This window comes from Neoarius graeffei, chromosome 16 (genome assembly GCF_027579695.1).
Source record: "Neoarius graeffei isolate fNeoGra1 chromosome 16, fNeoGra1.pri, whole genome shotgun sequence".
Lineage (NCBI taxonomy): Eukaryota > Metazoa > Chordata > Actinopteri > Siluriformes > Ariidae > Neoarius > Neoarius graeffei.
The window spans coordinates 33,609,691-33,624,863 of NC_083584.1; the positions used below are offsets into that span (position 1 = coordinate 33,609,691).

The 15,173-nt window shown below is 43.2% G+C and overlaps 1 protein-coding gene across 1 annotated transcript in view; it reads right to left on the bottom strand.

Annotated features, from left to right (window-relative positions):
* The window catches only part of csmd2 (CUB and Sushi multiple domains 2), a 755,566-nt gene that overhangs the window by 302,566 nt on the left and 437,827 nt on the right, over positions 1-15,173 (bottom strand). The window lies entirely within an intron of this gene.

The window sequence follows — 15,173 nt, forward strand, 5'->3', positions numbered from 1 at the left end:
ACACGAAATGTACCAGAAGATATCGTAAATTAAATAACAGCTCTCCTGTGCACCAGATACTTTCGCATGTGCACTAGATATTTTTCTTTTTTGACATACTATATTTCTAAAAATTACAGATTTCTTCCAGCACTTTTTTTTCTTTGCAAGTATCATAACCATAAGTAAAGCCTTATAATTTTAAAAAAGGTCCTCTCCAAAAATGAAAAAGAAGAAAAATGCATTTTAAGATTGAATACAATTCCACTGAAAGATACCCAAACTACCTCTACATTTACAGCCTAAACTATTCATGTAAAAAATAATAATAGTTACAAGCTATAATTTCACAATGGGAAAGAAATCATCAGCATTATTCACATCATTCTCTGTCTTATCACCTGAGGTTAAAGTACATATCACGGGTAAATTCAGGAGCAAGATCAATGTAATTCTCCTATTTTATATTAAGCTTTGGTCAAATATCTGTCACATTTTGCATTTTGTGCAAATTTTTTATCTTGCGCAATACCAGAAAAATTCAGTTGAAATCAAGCCATTTGAGGCGAATTTTTCCGCCTCTGAAAAAACTTGGCATTTGGATTTCCCGGCAAACATTGATTTTCGTGACGTCACATGCAGGACGCCTCCCTCTGAATCCTACGTCAGCACTGGTTTGTTTATGGGAAAACGACCTGGTGGTTTTCTGCAAATTTCTTCAACGTTATCACGTAATTATTAAAATGGTTAACAGATGTATCGTGGGCGGCACGGTGGTGTAGTGGTTAGCGCTGTCGCCTCACAGCAAGAAGGTCCGGGTTCGAGCCCCGTGGCCGGCGAGGGCCTTTCTGTGCGGAGTTTGCATGTTCTCCCCGTGTCTGTGGGGGTTTCCTCCGGGTGCTCCGGTTTCCCCCACAGTCCAAAGACATGCAGGTTAGGTTAACTGGTGACTCTAAATTGACCGTAGGTGTGAATGTGAGTGTGAATGGTTGTCTGTGTCTATGTGTCAGCCCTGTGATGACCTGGCGACTTGTCCAGGGTGTACCCCGCCTTTCACCCGTAGTCAGCTGGGATAGGCTCCAGCTTGCCTGCGACCCTGTAGAACAGGATAAAGCGGCTAGAGATAATGAGATGCGATGTATCGTAGGAGGGTGTAGCAACACCAATCTTGATGGGATTAGTACTCATCGTTTCCCAAAAGACCGGACAATGAGAGAGAAATGGGAGCGCTTGGTTTACACAGGCTGTCCACTGAAACTGTGCAAGCTCGCACAGCCTGCTGGCGCTTCCGCAGGTAACGTCACGAATCTGGCTCCAGACTCCCTTGGGATTTTTCCAGACGCGTTTTGTTATTTTATTTTTTTCTGCTGTAGACAAATGGCCTTGTGCAAAATTACCCTTCTGGATGAGTGTGTAAAGGGACATACTTTCATATAAAAAAAACCCGAAATTGGTCCAGAATATGCACTTTAAAGTCATTCACGGTATTTAAACTCTAGCCTCACTGTTGTCTCTTCACTCAACTGAGCTCAGTTCATGCTAACATCAGTGGGGGATAATCGCTGATTACTTCAGTCAGTTCTGTTCTGTTGATTAAATATCTTCTTATTAATGTCAATGTAAATTATCGAAACCTTTTTAAAACTTGGTCCGCTGTCATCTGTCCAGAGTTCATAAGCACTCTTCTTTGTTTGATGATGATGTGATGGAGCAGACGAATCACAGACATTTTGACAGTCAGTATCTCATTACTAACTGAACTGACCTTTATGCAGACTGACTATACTTACTGCTGCATTTGTTAAACGGACCCGATATACATATTTATAATGTTCCAGGGTTCGAAATTTACAGCAATTCAAGTCAAAAATACAAAATAGTCTTTGTAAACCAATTGTACATTTTTACATTTTTTTTACATTTTTGATTTGTATTTAAGTAAATTAGTATAACTTGTTTTGTTATGGGTGGCACGGCGGTGTAGTGGTTAGCACTGTCGCCTCACAGCAAGAAGGTTCTGGGTTTGAGCCCAGAGGCCAACAGGGGCCTTTCTGTGTGGAGTTTGCATGTTCTCCCCGTGTCTGCATGGGTTTCCCCCACGTACTCCGGTTTCCCCCACAGTCCAAAGACATGCAGGTTAGGTTAACTGGTGACTCTAAATTGACTGGAGGTGTGAATGCGAGTGTGAATGGTTGTCTGTGTCTATGCGTCAGCCTTGTGATGACTTGTCCAGGGTGTACCCTGTCACAGTCTGGTCCAGTCCATCCATGCCTTAGATTGTGGGACTTCCATGCCGGATCCAGGACAGGAATTCAGTCCTGCCTTGCTGAAGGCCATGTCCTGAAGCGGCACTCCCACCCCTACTACCACTCCTCTCCCATCAGCCAGGGCTTTTTAAGAACTGTTTGGTGCTACTCCATTTGCCAGACTATCTCTTGTAGACTTTCCTTGCTACAGCTCATTGGTATTGTGTTTTCTTGATTCTCCCTGCCTGAATTTCTCCTTGTTTTTCTGTCCGGTTTTTTATGCCTCCGCCACCGTAAGGTGCAGGAGGCATTATGCTTTCGGGTTGTCCGTCTGTCCGTGCGTCCGTCCTGAAACCTTGTGAACGCGATATCTCAAAGGCTAATGAAAGGAATTTCACCAAACTTTCACCATTTGTGCGCTTTGGGACAAACATGAATGGATTAGATTTTGAGATCAAAAGGTCTAAGGTCAAGGTCACTGTGAGGTCAACTGTCTGTCTGCAAACCTTGTGAACACAGTATCTCCAAGGCAGATGAAAGGAATTTCACCAAACTTTCACCATTTGTGCATTTGGTGACACAGATAAACTGATTAGATTTTGAGATCAAAAGGTCTAAGGTCAAGGTCACTGTGAGGTCAAATGTCTGTCCGCGTGCGTCCGTCCCGAAACCTTGTGAACGTGATATCTCAAAGGCTAATGAAAGGAATTTCACCAAACTTTCACCATTTGTGCACTTTGGAACAAACATGAACTGATTAGATTTTGAGATCAAAAGGTCTGAGGTCAAGGTCACTGTGAGGTCAAATGTCTGTCCGAAAACTTTGTGAACACAATATCTCCAAGGCTGATACAAGTAATTTCACCAGGTCACGATAACTGTGAGGTCAAATGTCCATCCCCAAATCACAACTTAATAAGGTGTGTAGTCTACCGGGCGGAGGCATCCCCATTGACGCCGTTGGCATCGAGTTCTATCTAGTCGAGTTGTCCCTGTTTTTGCCTGTCTGTTCTTTTGAATTGTGCCTTTTGCTACCTCTGCCTGGATTTCCCTTGTCCCTGTGTTCATCAGTTTTTTTTGAAGATTTTTCTGTCCTGTTTTTTGTCCCTAATCGTGTCTACCTGCTCCTCTGTGTTTTTGACTTCCTGGCCTGTTTTTTGACTACTGATTTTTGCCTGAGCCCTACTGTACCTTTGCCTTTCTGCCATCAACTTCATTAAAGAAGTTTTCTCTTTACACTGCCTGTTTTCTGAGTCTGCTCTTGTGTTCTCACTTCACCTCAGCTTGCCATCCCTGACAGTACCCCACCTCTTGCTCAAAGTCAGCTGGGATAGGCTCCAGCTTGCCCATGACCCTGCACAGGATAAATAGTAATGGATGGATGGGAATTTTGTTTTGTTATTTTAGGAAAAGTTGTACAAATGAAATAAATGGTTTGTGTGCATTTACATAACTGTTATTCATATAATGGAGGGTTATTTATTTATTTGTTAATTATAATGTGCAGCACTTCTTCTTGGAACTGCTCAGCACAAAGCCAAGCATTTACTTCCTTTTGGTAGCTGGGGAAAGCAACACATCTGTAGGCACAGGTTTATGCACAATACTGCACAGAGCTGTTTTGCCACACACAACATTTCACTGCCATTGTTTTTACAGTGTCTTGCAAAAATATTCATCCTCCTTGATGTTTGTCCTATTTTGCTGCATTACAAACTGGAATTAAAATGGATTTGGGGGGGTTAGCACCATTTGATTTACACAACATGCCTAGCACTTTAAAGGTGAAAGTTGTTGTTTCATTGTGATACAAACAATAATGAAGATGAAAAAAACAGAAATCTGGAGTGTGCATAGGTATTCACCCCCTTTCATATGAAACCCCTAAATAAGAGCTGGACCAACCAATTCACTCCATAAGTCACATAATTAGTTGATTAAGATCCGCCTATGTGCAATCAAAGTGTCACATGAGCTGTCACATGATGTCTGTATAAATCAACCTATTCTGGAAGGACCCTGACTCTGCAACACTACTAAGCAAGCAATATGAAACCCAAGAAGCACTCCAAACAGGGCAGAGACAAAGTTGTGGAGAACTACAGATCAGGGTTGGGTAAAAAAAAAAATACCCCAAACTTTGAATATCCCAGGGAGCACCGTTAAATCCATTATAGCAAAATGGAAAGAATATGGCACCCTACAAACTTGACAAGATAAGGCTGCCCAACAAAACTCACAGACCAGGCAAGGAAGGCATTAATCAGAGATGCAACAAAGGCACCAATGATAACACTGAAGGAGCTGCAAAGATCCACAGCAAAGATGGGAGTATCTGTCCATAGGATCGCTTTAAGCCGTACACTCCACAGAGTGGGGCTTTATGGAAGAGTGGCCAGAAGAAAAAAAGTCATTGCTTCAAAAAACACATTTGGAGTTTGCCCAACAGCATGTGGCAGACTCCCCAAATGTGTGGAAGAAGATTCTTTGGTCAAATGAGACTAAAATTTATCTTTTTGGCCATCATGGGAAATTCCATGTGTGGCGCAAATCCAACACCCTGAGAACACCATTCCTATAGTGAAGCATGGTGGTGGCAGCATCATGCTGTGGGGATGTTTTTCATCTGCAGGGACAGGAAAGCTGGTCAGGACTGAAGAAAAGATGGATGGCACAAAATACAGGGCAATTCTGGAGGAAAACCTGTTTGAGTTAGCCAGAGGTTTGAGACTGGGATGAAGGTTCATGTTCCAACAGGACAATGACCCTAAACATACTGTTAAAGCTACACTGGAGAGGTTTAAAAGGAAACATTTAAATATCTTGGAATGGCCTAATCAAAGCCCAGACCTCAATCCAATTGAGAATCTGTGGCATAACTTGAAGATTGTTGTAGACCAATGCAACCCATCTAACTTGAAGGAGTTGGAGCAGTTTTGCCTTGAGGAATGGGCAAAAATCCCAGTGGCTAGATGCGCTAAGTTAATAGAGACATACCCCAAGAGACTTGCAGCTGTAATTGCAGCAAAAGGTGGCTCTACAAAGTATTGACTTGGGGGATACCTATGCACACTCCAGATTTCTGTTTTTTTTTTTCATCTTAATTATTTTTTGTGTCACAATAAAACAACAATTTTCACCTTTAAAGTTGTAAGCATGTGTAAATCAAATGGTACTAATCCTCCCAAAATCCATTTTAATTCCAGCTTGTAATGCGACAAAACAGGACAAACACCAATGGGGATGAATACTTTTGCAAGACACTAACTATGATTTGATTGTGCATGTGACAAAGTACGCTATCTACCGGTATCTATCTATCTATCTATCTATCTATCTATCTATCTATCTATCTATCTATCTATCTATCTATCTATCTATCTATCTATCTTTACAAGTTGTTTTTGTCCACAACATCATATATGTAGCATGTGCTGGAGGGACCTTTTGAGGTTTATATACTTTTGATGACATGACTTTTCTGTGACTTTCCATATTTTTGTAGTTTCTTGTTTGAGTAGAGTCTTTTATGCAACTTTTGTGTCCTCTAGGAGGACTTTAAAGCCCTCCCAAAATGAAAGTGCTCGCTGCTTAATGAGGAAGGAGGGCATAGTCAGTGTTTGCAGTAAATGAACAAGTCTGCAGGTCTGGGACTTGCTGCAGCTCTTTAATGAGCTATGGCTGAGGTGAGCTCCTCAGGGGGCCACACATGCACGCACGCACGCACACACGCACGTGCGCGTGCACACACACACACACACACACGCATACTTAAAGGTGAGTTGACAAGTTGACATTAAAGAATAAATCTTTTAGAAAGTTAATTAGTACCATGGCCCACTGACCACACTTTTAACCTTCATATTATAATACATAATCTCTGGTCTTTGCTATTTTACTTAATTTCTGTTATGGGTCGTTTATTCAAGGTTTTCTTTTTCTTTTTTTTTCAGGTGAGCTACTGCTGTGGTGATGTCAATCTAGAAAGTATGTAACATGCAATTTCATTTTCGAAAAAAAATTAAAGGAAAATATAGTCTTTATAATTAACGTTACATTTGAAGATTTATTTCATCATGAAATTCTGAGTTGACTTTTTTCAGTTTAAAACATGTTTTAGCAACATATTGGTCTACTTTCACTTTTTTCATGAGTGAAAGTTTTTCTAGAAGAAGAAACCTTTATTTGTCACATGCACACTTCAAGCACAGTGAGATTCATCCTCTGCATTTAACCCATCTGAAGCAGTGAACACACACACACACCCAGAGCAGTGGGTAGCCATATTGCAGCACCCACAGAGCAGCTAGGGGTTAGGTACCTTGCTCAAGGACACCTCAGCCCAAGGCCACCCCATGTTAATCTAACTGCATGTCTTTGGACTGCGGGGGAAACCGGAGCACCCACAGGAAACCCACACAGACACGGGGAGAACAAGCCAGCGGGGGAGCCCCCGCCGGCTTGAACCCAGAACCTTCTTGCTGTGAGGCGACAGTGCTAACCACTACACCACCGTGCCACCCACAATGCTGTTCAACTCCATGCTGATTGAGATTTCGCCTTTGCTTTATCTCTAGCTAAAGAGAGCAATGCAGCAGCACTTTACTCTTTTAGTCTGTCCAGCACCGTCACCTCTTCATCTCTACATCCTGTTCAAATGGGTAAGGTGCCAAAACTTCAGCTTTACTACACACATCCATCACCACCATCATGCCTTTTGCCACATACATTGCTAACTAGTCGAGTCTCTGCTGTACAGAAAATAGTGTCATCGACACATGCTGACTGCATTTTTGGGTGGAGTTTGCCTGCAATGCTCTAAGCAAGTATCCTGTATTTTTCCCCATACAGATTATCTAAAACTGGTGGAAGATCATTTTCATTTTCAAGCAAACTCACCATTTTGCCATTTTGAAAACTTCATTCAGTTTCTGTAAGTTTGCTGGTCATATGCATGCATGGTAGCTTATCTATTTTCAGATGCACATGGATACTCGCTATAGAATAATCAAGGTGATTATTTTAATATATTAATTTCTGTCATGGGTGGCATGGTGGTGTAGTGGTTAGCGCTGTCGCCTCATAGCAAGAAGATCCGGGTTCGAGCCCCGTGGCCGGCGAGGGCCTTTCTGTGCGGAGTTTGCATGTTCTCCCCGTGTCCGTGTGGGTTTCCTCTGGGTGCTCCGGTTTCCTCCACAGTCCAAAGACATGCAGGTTAGGTTAACTGGTGATTCTAAATTGACCGTAGGTGTGAATGTGAGTGTGAATGGTTGTCTGTGTCTATGTGTCAGCCCTGTGATGACCTGGCGACTTGTCCAGGGTGTACCCTGCCTTTCGCCCATAGTCAGCTGGGATAGGCTCCAGCTTGCCTGCGACCCTGTAGAACAGGATAAAGCGGCTAGAGATAATGAAATGAGATGAGAATTTCTGTCATAAGTATTCAATCTTAATAATACTTAAATACAACATAAATATGCCAAAACAATGCTTAAGTATAGTAACAAAGTTACCATCCCCACCTTGTCCATTCTCATTCAGCTCCCTCAATCTAAACTATTCATTCATCCATTATCCGTAATGGCTTATCCTGTGCAGGGTCGCGGGCAAGCTAGAGCCAATCCTAGCTAACTATGGGCGAGAGGTGGGGTACACCCTGGACAAGTCACCAGGTCATCGCAGGGCTGACACATACAGACAAACAACCATTCACACCCACATTCACATCTACACTCAATTAGGAGCCACCAATTAGCCTAACCTGCATATCTTTGGACTGTGGGGGAAACAGGAGCACCTGGAGGAAACCCAAGCAGAACATGCAAACTCCACAGAGAAAGGCCCCCATCAGCCACTGGGCTCAAACCCAGAACCTTCTTGCTGTGAGGCAACAGCGCTAACCACTACACCACTTTGCCGCCCCAATCTGAACTAGTTTTCCTCAATTCTAAATTATTTAGTGGAAAAGTGTTTGCCAAATAAAAATACTCAAACTTATCAACACACAAACCATTTTACTATCAGTAATATAAGTGATTTAAATTAAATTACATGAACCATATTTTTTACATATAAAGTATAATACAGTAACTTACAGCTAGGAATCACTTAAGGGGGGGGGATCCCTCAGCTGTACAGTAAATAGAAGAGATTAGATTTGATAAGTAGATAATCATCTTTACTCTGTGGAAGTGTTAGCAGCCCATTCTGGCTAAAGTGAATCAGTATGAAATTTCGCACCAAGGTTCCTAAGTCAAAGTGAGGTGTTTTAACGCTTGGAGTATTGCATACATTATTTTATGTAAATAAAATCATCTGGAGAAGCTTTGGATAAAGAAAATGAGATTGACTTTAACCTACTGAGACTTACTGCCAAAGAGCCACTTTGGACCATTGAAAGTTTTATTGCATTGGAAAAAAAAAAAAAAAAAATATATATATATATATATATATATATATATATATATATATATATATATATATATATATATAAAATTGTATTTCTCTTTGTAAAAGTGACATTGTCTAACGTTACTGTAGCTTATCTCTTATGGGTTGAATAGTTCTGTCACAGTCCGGACCGGTCCATCCATGCCTGAGTTTGTGGGACTCCCATGCTGGCTCCAGGCCGGATCTGGGACAGGAATTCAGTCCTGCCTTGCTGAAGGCCGATTTCCCAGAAGTGGAACTCCCACACCTGCCACCACTCCTCTCCCATCAGCCAGGGCCTTTTTAAGAACTGTTTGGAGCTACTCCTGTTGCCAGACTGTCTCCTGTAGACTTTCCCCACCTCGCTACAGCCTTTTGATATTGTGACTTCTAGATTCCCCCTGCCTGTATTGTTCTGTGTGTTGCCGAGTTTTCTGTCCAGTTTTTTGCCTGTTTTACCTGCCTGTTCCTGTGGATTGTGTTTTTTGCTCCCTCTGCCTGGGTTTCCCTTGTCCCTGTTTTCTTCAGTTTTTGTGAGGGTTTTTCTGTCCTGTTTTTGTCCCTGACCGTGCCTGCCTCCTCTCCTGTGTTTTGACCTCTTGGCCCATTCTTTGACCGCTGATTTTTGCCTGAGCCCTACTGTACCTCTGCCCTGTACTTCATTAAAGAAGTTTCTTTTGTACACTGCCTGTCTTGAGTCTGCTCTTGGGTCCTCACTTCACCTCAGCTCGCCATTTCTGATAAGTTGATGTGATCTGTTACATTATATCCTGGAGCATTTATTACTTTCCATCCATCCATTATCCATAGCCGCTTATCCTGTGCAGGGTCGCAGGCAAGCTGGAGCCTATCCCAGCTGACTATGGGTGAGAGGTGGGGTATGGACCCTTTTCACGTGACGTCACGACAAACGTGGCCGCCATTTTGGACATGTACTACCAGTAGTTTACCACAGCCAACATTGAGGAACGGCAGCAAAGAAAGTTTTTACTTTCAGCAAGACTTCCATCATGCCACTATATTGTTGTGCACCTGGATGTAGTAACCATCAACAAACAAAGCAAGGTTTATCATTTTATCGGATCCCGACGGAGAAGATGGATAGCGGCCATTAACAGATTGGCAGCCCTCGGCATACCAGCGCTTGTGTAGTGACCACTTTGTTGGAGGTAAGACGAATAAAATTAGCCAGAAAAGGCATTACATTGCTGTTAACATTTTGTGGCGGTGAGTGTGTAACCAAATAGGTTAAAATAACCCATTGTAACCTCTTTGTTCTTCTGTAGTAGCTATTGTTGACTAGCTAATGTCAACAACATACTAGCTGGTATGTTACTGTAGCAATGTTTACGTTCAGTCATTTGGATGACTGTTGGAGACCTTTCAGTCTCAAGTTTTTCCTTTACTGTATTTACTAGTTTACTGTAATTATGATCCGGCAGCTATTTACACCGGATCCAGTGTAAATAGCTGCCGGAGCCAACGTCCGAGGTTCCGGAGCGCGCTCCGGCTTGCTCCCCCTCAAATTAAGCAGCGCGCTCCGACTTGCTCCTGGAGTGCTCCGGCAGAGGTTCCGGAGCGCGCTCCGGCTTGCTCCCCCTCAAATTAAGCAGCGCGCTCCGGCTTGCTCCCCCTCAAATTAAGCAGCGCGCTCCGGCTTGCTCCCCCTCAAATTAAGCAGCGCGCTCCGGCTTGCTCCCCCTCAAATTAAGCAGCGCGCTCCGGCTTGCTCCCCCTCAAATTAAGCAGCGCGCTCCGGCTTGCTCCCCCTCAAATTAAGCAGCGCGCTCCGGCTTGCTCCGGAGCAAGCCGGAGCTCGCTGCTTAATTTGAGGGGGAGCAAGCCGGAGCGCGCTGCTTAATTTGAGGGGGAGCAAGCCGGAGCGCGCTGCTTAATTTGAGGGGGAGCAAGCCGGAGCGCGCTGCTTAATTTGAGGGGGAGCAAGCCAGAGCGCGCTGCTTAATTTGAGGGGGAGCAAGCCGGAGCGCGCTGCTTAATTTGAGGGGGATCAAGCCGGAGCGCGCTCCGGAACCTCGGACGTTGGCATGTATGTGTATGGCGATGGGTTTTTAACAACATAGGTATACAGATCATGTGGGCCGAAGTCAGGTAAAGACGAGGGCTTCGTGTACTTCCGTACATCAGTGAACAATCCTGGTGGAAGCAGGTAAACGTCGTTCTCTAAGCCTGCTAACCTCAGTTTTTGCAAATACCTCTCCCTCTGCTCGCCCTGTAAATGCCCTACGTCGCTGGATAGTGAAGGTGTTTTCTGCATCTCGCTCCTTTTTCTTTTATGTTTTTCGTTTGTCGCCCTCCTCTCATTCAAACTGATTCGAGCCGAAGTCCACTACATGTCCAAAATGGCAGTCGCGTTTACGAAGGTCACGTGACTGAAAAGGGTCTATACCCTGGACAAGTCACCAGATCATCGCAGGGCTGACACATAGAGACAAACAACCATTCACACTCACATTCACACCTACAGTCAATTTAGAACCACCAACTAACCTAACCTGCATGTCTTTGTACTGTGGGGGAAACCGGAGCACCCAGAGGAAACCCATGCAGACACGGGGAGAACATGCAAACTCCACACAGAAAGGCCCCCGTTGGCCACAGGGCTCAAACCTAGAACCTTCTTGCTGTGAGGTGACAGTGCTAACCACTACACCACCGCGCTGCCTTTATTACTTTCCACATAATCCAATAACAAACATAAATCTCATAGTATGGCCACCATGTAATTTATTTGTGGTAAAACAGAATATCATTGTCTTCAACTGTCTTTAAATCATAGAAACAACCTTTTTGACATTGCATTCTTAAGGACAAACTGGATGTTTTTTTTTGAACATTCATTTTTTTCTTTCAACATTTCTCTCTTTTCTGACCTTCATGTAGCTATTTGCAATTAACAGGCAGTTTTTGAGTAACCTGGCATTTACTAGTGTTCGATAAAACAAGATGAATATTTCCTGGAAAAGAGACAATTGATTGGAACAGGTTTCAAAATGCATAAGCCAAATATCACCACTCTTCACATCACAAATGAGACTACAGTGCAGAGCAGCAGGGTGTCTCTGCTAGTAAATACATTCTCTATCTGAGATCTATTCTTGTTTTCTGCACAAGGGTACAGTCCAATACTCTGCAAGAGCTAACCAACCAAAGACTGATCATTAAACAATCAAAAACAAAAGTACAACCGCAGTCTTCCATCTCAGAGCTGTCCAACTAAGTTTCTCCAGCAGTCTGCTGTGCCATGCCATCTGCTGTGCTGAGGCTGTTGGAGTAACAGGGGCTGTAGTGTGCTAATGAAAGACTAATAGTCCACAGTGTGATGAATGATGTTGCACAAATAAATCAATATCACAAGGCCAAGGAGCACATATTAACCATTGTGTTTGTATGCATGTGTATTAGTATATACTATGTGTGTGTATTTGTGTGTGTGTGTCTCAGAGAAGAGTAGAGGACACAATGTAACCTAGATGAGGAAATTGGAATGAGAGGAATCTGTAGGCTGCAGGGAAGACAGCGGTGCACTATGGGTTGCCTGAAGATAAAGTGTATTAACCTGTAATGACATCTTTTACCATGTTCACATCTGTTGCAGGCAAATCCCTACAGGCCTAATGTACGATGTAAGGAGCCAAAAACCCACAAATAGAACCCACTGGAATTTAACTCAATATTTTGAGTATCTTGAAATTAATGCATTATATGGGTCATTCTAGAACTCGGGGTAGGCCGGCGAGGGCCTTTCTGTGTGCAGTTTGCATGCTCTCCTCGTGTCTACGTGGGTTTTCTCCGGGTGCTCTAGTTCCCCCCATAGTCCAAAGGCATGCAGGTTAGGTTAACTGGTGACTCTAAGGCTACATCCACACGACAACGGCAACGAGATTTTATTAAAAAAAATATCGCGTCCACATGGGCAACGGATCAGTAAAATATCAGGTACATATGGCAACGCAACGCTTGCTGACAACGATGCAATACACATGCCACACCTCTAGGGGCGCTGTAAGACGGTCCCATCAGAGCCACCAGAACAATAGAAGAAGTAGACGCATGTGCATAAACCTCTTCTACCCGGTGTGAAGCACTCACAGGAACAAACACGGAACAAGAAGAAGATGGCTGCGACTACGCGAGGAAATCGTGCCTTCTGTGTGTACAAATTAGTTTTATTAGTGTGTATAGTTTTATATAACTTAATTTTCTTATTGTGTGTGAACATTTTGAAAAGCATTTTTATATAATTTATATAACTTTTTATATTGTGTGTGAACATTTTGAAAAGCAGTCTTATCCAATAAAAAAAAGAAATTCAAGAAATGGTTCAGTTACTTGTTTATTTAAAAGAAAAGCTGTATACAAAAGTGAATGCAATGCAGTGGTTCATACAAAACAGCGAGAGTGCTGCTTGTCCTAGTCATGTGGTTGTGACGTCATCGTAAACAAATCCGTTCTACTCATCCAGACGACTTCGCAACGGCGCCGTTGCCAGATTTTTCCACTCTGGAACCCGTTCTCAAAAAATATCGTTGTGGGGCACCCAAAACGCCGGTGCCGTGTGGACGCCAGGCCGAAACGATAAACAATTTTATCAGATTCACCTGAATCCGTTGCCGTGTGGACAGGGCCTCAATTGACCGTAGGTGTGAATGTGAGTGTGAATGGTTGTCTATGTCTTAGCCCTGCGATGACCTGGAGACTTGTCCAGGGTGTACCCCGCCTTCTGCCCGTCGTCAGCTGGGATAGGCTCCAGCTTGCCTGCGACCCTGTAGGACAGGATAAGCGGCTACAGATAATGGATGGATGAATGAATAGAACTCGGGGTAAATTTCGCATCTCTGAGATAAATCTTTAGTTATTTTCCACAAAATAAATCTTTCTTGAATCAGTTTTGAACAATCATGAAAATTATGACAAACTTTCACCAACAGCAATGCTTGATGTACATTTTCGACACAATTTATCCATAAAACATTAACTAAATGACTCCCACCCCTCCTCCTACATTACTGGCTGTCTTCGACTCCTGATTCATACATTCAACTCAAATAAACATGAAGTGATTCAGTCTAACGCTACGTTCACACTGCAAGGCTTAATGCTCAATTCCGATTTTTTTGTGAGGTCGTTCACATTAACAAATATATGCGACTTGTATGTGATCCTCCGTATGAACGAAAAGCGACCTAAAAGTGTTCCGCATGCGCATTGCAGGATACGACGACGTCACACGCAGTGAGCATGGCCAGTGTTTACGGAAGTAAAACCGCCCGGTTGCGGTATGACCCATCCAATCTAGCTTGAATAGCTGTATCCCCCCAAATGGAAATCAGCTCCCTAACCTCTGCGTCCTTCCACTGAGAAGATTCAGAACCTTCACAGCCCGAAGCGTCCCTCGCATTGATGTCATGCGCAGGGGCGCAGATACGTTTTTTGAACTGGGGGGGACAAAAAACTGGGGGGGGGGACAAAGCTGCCAGCAAAGCTGCCAGCAAACCAACCCCGATATGCCTGTCAAACTTGTTGTGGGTTACCATAGCAACCAAGCTCGAGCTCGCAACCTGTGCAGTCTGCGCAGCTCAACCAACCGAATATCAGTCTTTGTTTTGTTTTATGTGAGTTGTTGCAACTATGTATGTACTGCTGTGCACCTCAATAAACCGAATGGTAATTAGTCTTTTGATTTTTCCGTGAGGTTTGCCTTATGCAAAGAAAGACAGCATAGACGTTTTTTCCTCTCTATAAGTGGGGGGGACCGAACGAGGTGAATTTAAATCTGGGTGGGACGAATCCCACCCGTCCCACCCTCTATCTGCGCCCGTGATTATGCGCCATGTCGTTGTAACTTTTTTTGAGAGACCCGCCGCCTACTTCAGCGCAGGATAGTGATGTTTGTGGCTTGTTGATGACGTGTAAGTCGGATGAATGCGACCTGGCGGTTCAGACTGAAGTCGCATATGAAAAGAGCGGATAGGAATCGGAATTAGGACCACATATCCAAACGGCCTGGGTCGGATTTGAAAAAATCGGATCTGTGTCGTTCATATTGTCAATAAAAGATCGGATACAGGTCACATATGGGCGAAAAGATCGGATTTGAGTCACTTCAGCCTGCAGTGTGAATGTAGCCTAACAGTCTGTTTTTTGGGGCTTATTCTATTAACTGTTACAAACTCAGTTGAATAGAAAGTCTATTTTCTGCATTATGTGAAATTTCAGGAATTAAAAAAAAAATCCATCCCGATGTTCTTGTCAACTCTGTTAACTCTTATAAAACCGCCTAAAATCCACAAAGACTTTTAATAATATGCATGACACCTGGAAGAGAGATGTCACTTCCTCTGGCAGGAAACTTCAGAAAGGCAGTGAGGTATGGTATTTTTCTTCTCTCATTAATTTGAACAAAATGTTGAGGATACACCAACAGTAGATTAATTATTCATCAAATCAGTTGTGATATTGGAGTGAATATCTCTCATTAAAAAAAATAATAATAATGTGATT